This window comes from Pinus tabuliformis, chromosome 2_2, assembly GCF_031772625.1.
Source record: "Pinus tabuliformis cultivar Carrire ecotype Pingquan chromosome 2_2, CPIR1, whole genome shotgun sequence".
In the NCBI taxonomy this organism is placed as follows: Eukaryota; Viridiplantae; Streptophyta; class Pinopsida; order Pinales; family Pinaceae; genus Pinus; species Pinus tabuliformis.
In genome coordinates this window covers 919,257,204-919,271,648 of record NC_142300.1, presented here as the reverse complement: position 1 = coordinate 919,271,648, position 14,445 = coordinate 919,257,204, and the positions used below count along the sequence as shown (strand labels likewise).

General features: G+C 36.7%; 2 pseudogenes; one reads left to right on the top strand and one right to left on the bottom strand.

Moving 5' to 3' along the window:
- Positions 1-5,240: 5,240 nt before the first annotated feature.
- LOC149196050 (S-formylglutathione hydrolase pseudogene) lies at positions 5,241-5,888 on the bottom strand (annotated as a pseudogene).
- Positions 5,889-5,916: 28 nt separating this feature from the next.
- Positions 5,917-6,485, top strand: LOC149196049 (PITH domain-containing protein At3g04780 pseudogene; annotated as a pseudogene).
- Positions 6,486-14,445: the final 7,960 nt, after the last annotated feature.

Here is a 14,445-nt window from a genome sequence, read left to right as displayed (position 1 = left end):
TTCCTATATATGTATTCTCTTTAAAATATCTAAAATAAGAATAAAAATAACAAACATATATAAAGATACAAAATCATATCAAGATATATTTTTACATAAAAGGATATTATAGACATGATTGAAAGGATATATATATATATATATATCCCATAATTTTAACAGAGTCTAATGACTAATATAACACTATTAGGGTCATATATGACCTCAAGGGATCTTGAATTTAAAAAACAAAATCATAAAAATGAAAATGTGGAACCAGGGTGTTCCGGATTATTATTACATGAGAGGTCTTGAAAATTTAATGTACATTTTAACCTATACATAAATCAACTACAAATAGATTCTTAAAACTTAAAAATATACAATGGTGAGAACATAAAATATACGCAGAAGTTTTCTCCTAGAACCTAAACCAGGAGAACCAGATTGATTTTTCATTATATTCCTTTCAATGTTTCAATACATTATATACATGCCAAAGCATTCATAAACCCCAATCCATTAACCATGTATTAGAACATAATCATGATTCCCTTGAACGAATCTTAAAAATACCATGGGAAAAAATAATCATGCCCAAAACCATGTGCAAAAACCATACACAAAACCATGGGTAGGTTTGCCCACTATCTTTGGGTCTCTCCCCCGAAAAAAATATAACACACCTAACATTTAATTAGTCACTTCTGTTCAAAAGGAAATACATCTCAAGAAATCATAAATAGAATCAACCATTAAAATTTTTAGAACAAAAAACTCTAGGGTTTTGGATTTGTTAGTGCCAATCTTCTCTGCCTGTCACCAGTGATCAAATATGCTTTTACCAAGGCTGTTAGGGGTCTCAAGGTCAGCGTTAACATGTCACTGGGTTTTCAGAGTAAAATTTGGTCACTGGCTAGTTTGTCTAGGAATGTCTATATTATTTTGAAAAATCTCACATACTGATCCCCTACTTCACTCAGATGAAGGAATCATAATAAGCATGATGTTTTCATCATATCAGTCATCATCATTACCATTTCACTCAGTCTGATATCTTCATTAGGTCATAAGGGTTTCAAGCTCCATCCTCATTTCATTACTTAAATCCAGCATGAGATGAGTTGTGATAAGCAGCACTTTGCATAACTTTTTATGAATTTTCATAAGTTCTTCATGGTTGCAATCTCAAGGTTCCAAAAGAAGAAGTCTCACTGTTCAAAAAGATAAAAGGAATCTCAGGTTTCAACTCTCCAAAGTGGCCAAGTTTAAAAGGTGAAAATCATGTTTTGAAAAGGTATGTGGGGCCCATTTTTATTCAAAAGAGGATCATATTGTGCCTATAAAAGCTCAAAAAGCCCCAAACTTGTTTCATTTACATCCTAACCTCCTTTGTTCATCAATCTCTCCTCTCCATTGGTGAAAAAACACGAGTTTCCTAGCCAAATTTGGACAAAATCTCTTGGCGCAGCACTTCTGGAGACCGTGTTGCGCTTCTAAAGGTGGCATTGCACTTCCATGAACTGCGTTGCACTTCCATGAACTGCACTGCGCTTGTGACAAAGTAGCCCGAAAATCATCCAAACTCACCCAAATTTCAAATTTGAGCTTGCATTCCTACTTCTTGTTATTCTAAGCTTGTTCACAAGTAAGTATCATCCTTTTTCTCACCTTTTTCCTTTGGCAAGATGAATGCAAATGTAAGTTTTCTTCACCTAGGGTTTATGTGAAATTTTCATGTTGTAAGACTAGTGTAACTGATGGGTTTGATTAGTTATGACATTGAAAACATGTAAATTTTTCACCTCATACCTCTGTACATGTTTAAATCATCCTTTGATTCACTAATTAACTTATCTACCCTCAAATTACCTCACCCTTACATAAACCCTAGCTCATACCTATCATTTTGGGCAGATTTCCTAGCAGCACTGTTTCTCAATTTCTCCTAATCATTTCTTTCCCTCATTTCACTCCATTTAAACTTCATAAGTTTCTTGCAGCCCCTATTCACCTCCCAAATTTCCCTACCATCATTTCCTTTCCCCAACCCCCTCATTTCATCATTTCACTCATTCCTCACTGTTTTTCCATTTTCCTGTTATCTAGGGTTTCTATCATAATGGAGGGAGATTATTCACCATCAGAAAGGAGAAAACACCATAAAGGAGGCAAAATCCTTAGATATGAGCCTACCAACTGCAATGAAATCAACTCATCACCATTCATCAAGCAGTGTTTTGAAGATGTCAATTGTCTAGGGTTTTGTAAAAGGGTATGTGAAGTGGGTTTCCATGAACAGTTAACTGATTGGATTTCCACCCATCTAAAAGGGGAAAGGGCCATCATAGCAGGGGTTGAGTTTACATTTTCAGTAGCTTCCATTTCTCTTGCCACAGGGATACCTGATCATGGAGAGTACTAGTTTAAAGGCATGAGCTTGGACCTTCAACATTACAGATATTTCTTGAAATCACCCTATAGAGAGGCCCATACACACATAATCCCATTTAGGTACCTGTTGGAGAAATATGCGCCATTGATGAAGGTTATAATGAAGTTTTTCACCTGTGAGGGAAGATTTTCTAGATTGTATGCATATCACATCAAGCTTCTAATGCACTTCACAGCTCTAAAACCTCTCAACTTGTGTAATTATCTATGTAGAATCCTTGTTAAAATGTATGAGATGGTACAAGTGAAAGATAAATAACACTACCCTAGTCTTTTTTGTCACAACTTGATAAATATTGTAGTTCTCCATCAACTAGTAGAAAATAACATGACATGGGATTCATTCATAGAAACAAATTTGCAATGGCATGAAACTAATTTTTTAGTTCATCATCGAAACATATCAACACAACAGGTGGAGGTAGGATCGTCAATCAAGTCAGTGGAGGTTCCCAAGGCATCTAGACCTAAGGTGACCAAAATGTATCAAAGAGGAAAAAGTCTTGTGTTTACTTCTCAAGTTGAGAAAAGGGCCAAGCTTTCTACATCAGCAAAACAAGGATCACATGTATAGGATGAAGATCTAACTGAACATGATTTTGAATTGATTGACTTGGATGCAGCAAACGAACCTTCAAACATGCAACAGATTATCAAAGAGAAGGATTCTTAGATCAAATAACTCATGGACAATATGGCAAGAGCAAGCTTCGTCATCTCCTTCCTTGAGAAAGAAAATAGTCAACTTAAGGCTAAACAACTCATCATGGAGAAAGAGAAATCTAAGGTGTTGCAGCAAGGAGGCAAAGGAAAAGCAGTGTTGGAGCCTAGTGAACATGATGAAACTGTAAAACAAGTTAGGAAAAAGAGGCCAAGGACCAATGGACTCAAAAATGCATTGAAGGAGGATAAAGGACATAATTTGCTAGATGAAGACCTAGACATGGAGGATAGAATTGCCTTAGATATCAATGAGGATAGAGAGTATTGGCTAAGTAAGGTCAATGACCACTTAGAAAAGATTCTTGACAAAGCCAATGAGGATAATCATCTATTGAGGCACATGGCACATCATTATCAAACCAGAAACATGATATGTAACATCAAGCTCAAGAAGTTGAAAAATAAGCTAAAGGAAACCCTAAAGGACACAAATGAGAGGGATAAATTGGAGATGCTTGCTGAAGCATCCATGAGGGCATGACATACCTCATTTTTCACTTCATGACCAATTTTGAAGATTTTCTGACCGTGTTTGGTTTTTTGAGAATTTTGGTGCCAAATTCAGAAATTGGACTAGTCACAGAAGCGTAGCGCCTTCACGCTGCGCTTTTTCCTCACAGCTCCAAATGACAAGTGGATAACATTTTTGGAATGCTAGTGACCTACTCTAAAAACCAATTTCATCATATTTCTAAGAGAGGGCTCAAATTTTGAGAAAAAGGAGAAAAAGGGGTCAAAAATCACCATTCTGCCATTGCTTTTGACAGGCGATGTGCTTCTGGAGACACCTTGGGAGAATGCGTTTTTGAAGGCCTTCCCATGGGCCTGGTTAAAAAATTTAAGGTGTTATGGAAACTAGACAGGCAAGGATATTGATCATTCTTTCAGATCTCAATTTGGACTTCAGGAAGGCACATAAAAGTGGGATCAAAGTTGGCGTTGTGCTTCTGCAAATTTCTGAGTTTTTATTTTAAATTTCACTATGTAATTTCCTAGTTTTCAGTTTGACTTGGTCAAAGTCAAAACTCATGATGTAATTGTAGTAGTTCAAGGTTAGATGATGTAATCATAAATAAATAGACATGATAGGTTATTTTTATGGTTAATTAGGCCTCATAAAGGAAGAAAAATTCAAAACAAAGTCTAAGAGAAGAGTTTGTATTTGACCTTCTCACTCTCACCTATTGGTTGAGAGAATCTTGGAAACAGTTCCACCACCTAGGAATTCGATTCCTGAAGACGAGGAAGTTTTTTAATTGAGTATATATGTATCATTTATCATTCAAAGAGAGAGGTTGGACTTTTTTGGAGAGTCTTGGTACCTTATGTTCTCTTACAGCTAATACAGGAGTAGTTACAGCTATATTTCAGGAATACTTGTTCAGTGAGTCTATGGTGTTGTTTTTCTTTCATATCAGCTTCTAATTGATAAAATCATCTCTCTTTTCATGCTTTATCTTCTTCCTATGGTTTTCCTTGCAGTTATATAGACAAAATTCTTAGATTTAAGCTTTGTTTATATGGAAATCATGCTTGTGTTTCTTTTCTCCTAAGACTAATGAATTCATGCTTTTACATGCTCATTATGTTCTCTTAAGCTCTGAGACCTATACTACATTGACAACACTTTAATTTCACCATAACACACTGATATCTAGCTCATTTTTATACTTTTCATTTCATACGTGAAGCCTTAACCTAATTACCTGCTCGAATCCCTAGCCCAGCAAACCAAAAACCCTAAATTCACAAATACTCAAACAAGACTTGTATATCTAGCCTAAAACATATTCCTTTCCAGTTATTCATTGAGAAATCCTTAGAGATATCCCTCTCTAGTTCAGTAGGGCTAGCTACTGAACTAAAAGTGGTTCGAGGTTACCTCTTTCGATCTCCTCCTCATCCTAGGAAATTGTAGCTTGCCTGGTTGGGATTGCTTCTGTTATCACCTAAGAAACAATTTCTAAATTGTTCACATCATTTTGATTGTAAAGGTTTAGTGTTAGTCCGAGTTTAGTTTTCTTTCAAGATTGGGCTTTTGGGCTTATATTTCTCAAGATATGGACAAAATTGGTATTGCTGGGTCAAATGGCTCCCCTTGCAGATGACAGCTGGCAAATAAAATTGATCACTGCCAAGTAATTCAAGAACGCCTTCTGACCCCATGGGCAATCAATGGGATTCACAATGGGTGCAAATGCTGACACATAATTATATTTATTTTGATTTTTAAAGAAAATTGTCAAAGCTCCATGTCCCCCCATTGAATGACCAAAAATAGATGCATTTGCAGGATCTAGCTGACGAAAATGGGAACTTAACAGTTTAGGCAGTTCATCCGCAACATACTCATACATTCGCCAATTTTCCCACTTCTTTTGAGTAGCATTCAAATAAAATCCAACACCTGTATAAATCAAACTACCCATTGTGTCTACACCAAAATCTCAGCTGTCAGACTCCCCTTCAACATTTAGACCTCGTGGAGATGTGTCAGGGGAAACCAAAGCAACACTTTCTTTAGATGCAGCACGTTGAGCTCCAGATTTTGTTATGAAATTCTCATCCGTGCAAGTCAGACCAGAAAGCCAATAGAGAACAGGGACTTTCTTGGTCACTGAAGCTGGAGGAAAGAAAATTGAGAACATCATATTGTAGCCTAGGGTTGGACTGTAGTGCTTGTATCGCCAAACAAACAGACAGATTTGTATTCCCCGGTTTATTATGTCCATATCAGTATTAGTACAATATAACGAGTACATGGTTGCCGTTGAAAGAAATGAAGTAGCAGTGGAAAGGATGCCTGGTGCATCGCTTTCAGCATTTGATAATCGGTTTTGGATTCCAGTAACAAACATTCTTCTGCGGCTTTGTAAGGGTTCTGGATTCAATCCATTGTAAATGCAATAAAACAGGGCTACAGGGAAGATGATGGGCTTTACCTTGAGAGTGATGCAGATGAGCAGCTACTGATCTATATACCATTTACTCAAGTTATCAAATTGCATTCTTTGGTAATTAAAGGTCTTACCGAGGAAGGTCCAAAGACAGTGAAACTATTTGCAAATAAGGAGCATATGGGGTTTAGCAATGTAAATGACTTTCCTCCAAGTGATACCATGGTTTTATCACCAGATAATCTTGAGGGAAAACCAGTTGTCTTGAAGTATGTAAAATTCCAGAATGTTCGCAGTTTGACCATCTTTATAGAGGAAAATCAGGGCGGTGCCAACGTTACACAAATTCAGAAGCTTGTCCTATATGGGAGCACTGTGGAAACAACAAATATGAAGAAGTTACTAAGCTGTCTGAGGATGATGTTTACCTGACTTGTGGCTGTTCACAAACAATTGATTTGGTTCTCTCAGTTTTGGCTCGTGAAGGCGCAAATATTCTCCTCCCAAGACCAAGATTTCCAGCATATGAAGCATTAATGGCATACAAAGGCATTGAAGCAAGGCATTATGATTTAGTTCCAGAAAGGGGTTGGGAAATAAATCTAGATCAACTTCATATAATTGCAGACAACGACACGATGGAAATGGTTATTATCAATCCAAGCAACCCATGTGGCACTACTTTTACCCATGATCATTTGGCTAAGGTTGCAGAGATAGCTAAAAGGTTAGGTTTGTTAATAATCTCAGATGGAATATATCCTCATATTGTCTTTGGTGAGAAACCATTCATTCCAATGGGATTCTTTGCATCAACTGTCCCAGTAATTACTCTTGGGGGCATATTGAAGAAATGGATGGGCCCTGGTTGGCGGATTGGTTGGCTTGCGACATGTGATCTAGATGGTATTCTGAGGAAATCTCAGATAACTAAAGGCATTATTGCAACCCATTTAATTGGCTAGGCACCAGATAGGTTTGTTACTACAGCTGTCCAGAGTCCTATGTGTAATCTCTCATTAATGGTTGGCACAACAGATATTCCTGATTGGTGTTATGTGGAGGCATATGGAAAGAATGGGAAAAATGTTTACACTAAAGCACCTTCAATAGAAGATACCGTCCTTGACCGCATTCTGCCTTGTGTAGATGTGGCAACAGCTGAACAATCTTTAAATCAGAGCAAAACAGTAACCAATAAAGTGGTAACAGTTGTGAACAAGGTGCTAGGTACTGTTGCTAATAGTAACTTTCCGCCAAATGCTGGCCCTCTTTATTATAATCAATCTGGTCCTCTAGTGCCTACACTTTGCAATCCTTACACTGGTCGACTAGATGATCAGCAATCCAATACTGGAGAAGTTAATCTCACAAATGCACCATAGGTCTGAAAAAACTATACATGCACAGTTTCATCATCTGGAATATGTGCAGAATTATGTTTACAGGTCTTGCCATGAAGTCCGAAACATTATACTGAAGAGGGCCCTGATGTATTTTTCTTTAATGCTAGAAATCTGACATACTCGGGTGGACTACCAAGACAATGAACTTCGTTTTAGCCTCTTATGTCAGGCAGCTATTGAAGCTCCAAGGATTCTTAATCTCTCAAGCAGTGAACACTTTAGTGGACCTTATGGGGAGGATGTTGTCTTCATTGCCAATGATTGGCATACATCTCTTCTTCCTTGTTACTTGAAGATTCTTTCACAAATGCCAAGGTTGCATATTGCATACATGCCTTCAAGAATGGGGTCCATATATATATTCAGTTTGAAAAGCTCCAGGACACATGAAAAGAGACATTTCAAGATAATGAAGCTCAAGACAGTTAGATTTTGGGTTGAAGCTGTGCTTTTAGAATAACTCAGCAGTTTCGTAGTGCGCTATGAAACTGCTAAAGATGAAGACTAACGCTCAGCAGTTTCGTAGCGCGCTACGAAACTGCTGAAGCTACACAATCTAATCTCAGTCACCGGTTTTGAACTATAAGCGGGAATTTTGAAAGGGGAATGTCTACAAGGCATACAAGGCATCATCTGAAGCTATCAACATTCAACCAGGTCAAGACAGGTGGAGAAAATATATATTCAAATCCAACTTTAAATTTTTGTCATAAAGTGAGCACATTTACCACAGTTCAGGATATGTCAAACAGTTTGCAAGAAATTTTGCCTTCACACATGAAAATGGTGGACAACACATCAAGGATGTGGCAATCTATTCTATTTTGGATAATTAAAGATAAAGGGCATGCTTCTTTGGATTCAAACATTTTGAGGCAAACCAAAGACCGGTAAACAGGGGTAGTTTCCTATGTTTCAGGGCAATGGAAAACATGTGACATTGAAGACCAACATGGAGCCTTGAACATCCATCACAGCCAAACTAGAAGGGGACCAGATGTCAAGGAACGAGAATGATTGTAAATCAAAGCATAATATGGAATTAGAGTCCTACTTGATTTAGATCTCTAGAAAGTCTAGTTGAAGTTTGTTACATTTAATAGGCAGTTAAAAGTTAAACAGGTGTCATTAGAAGTAGTTTTCGAGTTCCCTTAATGTTTAAGGAGGAATCTCAGTCAGGGAGGAGGAACTCTATATATATAGGAGAAAGGGAAATGTAAAAGAGGTTGGAAGTTTATGTAAAAAGCTCTGTTATTAAGCTTATGTAAAAACTCTATTTCTTTGATAATACAGTACTAGCTCCTGCTGCTCAAGAATCATAGAGATTTCAATGTATGTGTTCCTGTTGTTGTCTTTTCATGTTGCCTACAGTCTTATGAGTATTTGATTACTTAGAAATCACTTGTAGCGTTCTAATTTCCTTCACATACTTGTAAGCTGTCCTCTTTGTGTTTGGTGTACTCTAACTACATTGAAATTTGAATGCCTTGATTTGATTGCAAAGCCAATTCTATTGTTAATGCTAAAGGACATATGACTCCATAAGCCCAATGGATGCTTGTAAATTTTGATTCCACCACCTTCATTCCTATTTGTTTCACAAAGATTTAACCATCTTAATCATAATTGAAAACCTTCAATCCTTTGAGAGAGCCCTCTCAAGGTAAGGAGGCTAAGCCTTAGCTAAAAGATTGGTTTGAAACAGTTACTTGAAGTCTTCCTGGTCTGCAGCCTTCCAGGGCTTGATTTTGAGATAACAGCTTCAATCCATTTTGTAAAATAGTTCGTGGCTATCAAGATCCACTTGTGTTGTGATGATGATGAAGGATGGATCTCACCAATGAATTCAAGACCCCATTGCTGGAAAGGAGTTGCGATTGAAATGGGTTGCAAGGGTAATGGCAAAAGTTTTCTTTTTCCTTGGAAAATCTAACATTCATGACAGCTCATCATTGTTTTATATACATCAGAAAAAAATAGTGGGCCAATAGAAACCAAATTTCAAAATTTTGTTTGTTGTAGTCTTCCAAAAGTGATGGCCACCACAGCCTCCTTTGTGAAAATAGCTCATCACATCCTTAGCTTCATTTTCTACCAAACAGTTCAACAAAACACCATCAAGGTCTTTCCAAAATAAAACACCATCAAGAATACAATAATTTTAAGGTTTTAACTTTAAATATCTAGTTTTACCTTTGGGTATTTCTGGTGGAGGATTTAAATGCTGCAACACATAAACAATGTCAGAATACCATGGAGATGAAATGAACATATTAGACACATGCAAGTGTAAATCTTCTTCTTCTTCTTCAGAAAGTGCAACAATCAAATTGATATACAGTGCATGAAAATTAGACTTAGCCATGAGCTTAGCCAAACCTTTTCCCTTGACAACCATTGTGGGCTTTATCTCTAAATCATACTCTAGCATGGTTGCAATCCATTTTCCCCATCTTCCTTCAGGATCTGTTTGCACAAGAATTTATTTTACAGCTATTATGGGAACATAAGAAATGGGGTGAGAATGCAGAATATAAACTTGAAAATCTTTGAGAGCTTTCACCAATGCCAAAGCATGCTTCTCAATTATGTTGTATTTTGGTGCTGCATCTCTTATTATTCAACTGAAAAATGATATAGGCAGCTCATTTTTTTTATCTTTCTTTTGCATTAGGACTGCTGCTAATGTATGCTCAAAGGCAAATGAAAAAATGATGAAATTTGAAGTATAATATGGGCTAATCAGAATAGGAGTAGTAGATAATGCAAATTTGACTGCATGGAAAGATTTCTTAGCATCTAAAGACCATTTTACCTCACTGTCCTTTTTCAGCATGTTTGTCATCTCTTTCAAATGTTCAGTGAGGTTGGGATGAATCTTCTCAAAAAATTGATTTTTCCATTAAAAGACTGAATTTCTTTCTTGTTCCTTGGGAAATCTAATCGTTCAATGGCTTGAACTCTAGGAGGATCAATGTGAATGCCATCCTTGGAGATAATATGTCCCAACAACTTACCTTCTTCCATGGTGAATAAGCTCTTCTTTGGATTAAGTGAGATACCAAATTTTCTGCATTTCTGAAAAATAATTCTCAAATGATGTAAATGATCTTCATCAGACTTGGAAAAAACTGTGAGATCATCTAAATATATAACCAGAAATACATCATTTTCATTAGCGAAATATATGTCCATAGCTTGCTGAAAAGTCGCTCCTGCATTCTTTAATCCAAATGGCATCTTGGTGTACATGAATGTACCCCATGGTGTTGTGAAGGTTGTTTTAAGTTGATCGTCTTTGTGCACCAAAATATGCTTGTACCTGGAATATCCATCTAGTAATGACATCTTGGAAGATCCAACTACCCTCTGAATTATATGATCCATCTTTGGTAGAGGATGATTTTTTTAAGGACACTTTGTTTAAGTTTCTGAAATCAATGCAAAGACGAATCTCCCTGCTCTTGTTTCTTACTGGCACTAGATTTGACATCCATTCAGAAAATTGAATAGGAACTATGATACCAGACTTATAAAGCCTATTTACCTCTTTTTCAATTGATGGTAGCAGCTTAGGATTAATCCTCCTCAGTTTCTGGTGAAATGGCTTTGATCAGGCTTGACCGGAATAGTGTGTTGAATGATATTCTAGTCATAAACCTTCAAATCTGAATAGTCCTAAGAAAATACATCAGAACATTTTGTCATTAAAACTATGTACTTACTTTTCATCTCAAGAGATAAGGACTTTAACAATTTGTCCATCTTAGGCTTATCAGCTGCACCAATGTTCACATCTTCAACACCTTTCTCTATGGGGACCATGGTGGGATTTTTGGCAACATTGTCACAATCAAACAACTCTTCCAAAGGTACAAGACCTCTTCCAATGTTGTTGTCCTTCAACTGCACTATTTCAATCTCAGTTGATTGAATCTCTGGATGATTCATATTGGATGTATCATCAATGCAGGAATTTTGGAATTTACCTTCCATTTGCAGAAAAATTATTGATTTGTTTTTCATCCCAAAACACCTACCAAAATATCATATTATGAGGAACAGCTAGGTGGTGTTTAACATGAATAGAATACTTCTGATTAGAGTCAATGGGAATCTTCACCATACTAGCTACAGTAGCAAGAGAATCGACTATAACATTTTGAGTTCTAAGAATAAGAGACAAAATATATTCTGAAAAAGTTTTGAGGATGTCAAGGACAACATTGTGATAAGCTCTCATTCTTGGATGCTTTGCCTAGTATTCCCCTTTTACTTGTTTGATTACCAACTCAAAGTCTCCATAAATATAAAATTTCTTTGCTCCCAACTTTTTCAAAATTTTGAGGCCAGCAATTCCACCTCATTGTTTAAGAAATCAAAAGCTAACCTGTAAGAACTCACTCTTACATTGTGTGGAATTTTACATGAATTATGTAATGGACCATGAATCCAAACACCAATCCCAGCTCCTTCTTTCCTTAATGCACCATCAAACTCCATGGTCCAAAAACCATTTTCTTCATCCAAAAAAAGAACTTCTGAAGGCTGTACCTATTGATCTTTTGGAGGATGACTTGCTGTCTCAAGACACTCTGTTTTCTACGCTAACTCAACAATTTTTTCAAGAGGATTTACTGGCTGCAAACATTCTTCATTCTTCTCTTTTCCTTCAGCAATCACAACTTTATGCACATTACTTATAACATCCGAAACTTCTGAAATTTCTACAAGATGACTTTCATCATCGACTGAATTCATATCACTATACAAAATGAAAGAATCGATATCAATATGTACAACATGTATGGGGTGATTTATTGGTTTTTCCTTGCTACTAATCATGAATTTCATCTTCTTCTCCCGATAGAGTTTTTTGAGCTTCCCAAATACTGGAATAGTAGCATATGAAAAGTCAAGTTGTAAAGTGCCTTTTAGCTTTGCCCCCATGACCATGAAACTAACATACCAAACCGAGGAGGTATATCAGTGACCACTACATCCATCAGAACATTCTTAGCCATAATTTGGTCCAGTGACACTACTAAATCTTTAATGAGACCAAGGCATTTCACTCTTCCCTAATCAAATGATTTAAGGTCACGATAGGGTTGGGTGATACTCAGTCCTAGTTTGTCCATGATGAGTTTTTGCATAAGATTATGAGAGGCACTAGAGTCCAACATGGAATTATATAGGATAAAGTCATGAAGTTTGAGACTAAGATAAAAAGGTGGGATCTCACTATCTTCAGGACTTCCTTCTAAGGTTGGACCAAACAGGATTGTAGGCTCATCATTGACAACATTTATTGTGTCTAACATTTGGTCTACCTTCAACATTTTTGCAATCTGAAACTTATACTTATCATTCTTCACTAATTCAGTTAGAGGAATTGAAACTTTCAACTTAGAAATTTCATTCTCTAAACTAAATAGATTAGATTGCTTTTCTACCTCTTTTGCAGTGATGTCCTTCTTTTCAATCTACCCTTTAGCTTGAGATTCCTTCTTATGACTTTCACTTTGAACCTCCTTATCTTTTCTCACATTGTTGGTAGAGGCTTCATTGGTTTTATCTCGGCTCAGTATAACAATCTCCTTTTCTTTATTCTGATTTGTAGGAGTTTCTTCTTTGCTTTGTGTATCTTTTTGTGCATTTTGCCTCTTCTCGTTTAATGTAACAGGTACATTTATATTCCTTAAGTTGTACTGTTTCTGCAAATGACTAAGAGCATTCTGATATCCTCTTTGGTATTCTTTTGTTTGCACAACCCATAGATCATCACTTGCAAGTACAAGTTGTTGATCACTTGGTACAAAAGATTCTTCAGAAAACTGATCTTCCTCCGTTAGAAAGGTGGGTAGCTCATCTTCTTCAAAGAAATTATTTTCTTCTACAATTTCCTCTTCATCTTCTTCCTGCCCTTCGATATAATTTTGCTGAAATGGAGCTCTTACTTGTCCTTGAGGATCTTGATTTTGCTGCTCTTTCTATCTATTTCTGAACTATTGTTGTTGTTGCTAGACACGAAAATTCGGATTCCTTATTGAAGGCTCCAATTTTTGATCTATTATGGACATTCTGTCCATCATTATTTCCATGGTTTTGATCAGAGTGTCAAGATTTACATCTGAAGATGATGAGGGCTCTTCTTTAAAAACAACTTTCTTCTCAGACCTCTCAGGCTTTGATTTAGATTTCTTGATGAGTAGATTAGCTTCGACACTTACTGCATTTCACTGCATTTCTTCAAGAGTTGCAGGGTCCCTCTCCCTAAGCTGATATGCCATGTCTGGGTCGAAAGCATCAGGATAGTGGAGAAGTGCTAAACCAGGAGGAGGTTTCATATCATCAAGGATGGAATTATACACCATATTGAACCTTGTTGTGAACTCTTGGACTGTCTCATTTTGATTCCTTTTCATAGAATTGTACTCAACCAAAATCTATAGTGGATTTGTATTTTCTTGCCAACGTGCTAAGAACAATTCTATCAGTCTCCGAGAATTATTGATAGAATTAGAAGCTAATTTACGAAACCATTTCTTCACATCTCTGGAAAAACTCTGAGCTATTATTCTCATCTTAGCATCATCTTCATCAATTTATTCCAGATCAATAAAATCTATCAATTTATCAACTTGTTGTTGGGCTATGATTTGTGAGCTTCCATCAAATAGAGGGAGTCTTTGGCCATAGTTCCGAGGTAGAGCAACAAGTTGATCAGGCAACATAAGAGGTGCAAATCATGCCATGATTGCTGGAGGTGGCGGATGTACTACAAAGGTTTGTGTAGGTAATTTTGATGACACTAATGGAGGTGGTGGAAGAAGAGATGAGGTAGGTTAGGTATTTGGAGATGTAGTAGATGTTTTTGGAGGTGTAGTAGAGGATGAAGTAGCAGTTAAGTATTCAAGCTAATATTGAATATAGGCTTTTTCCGTAGTGATTTGGAGCTGGTCAGCAAGACTTTGAAGTTTGTC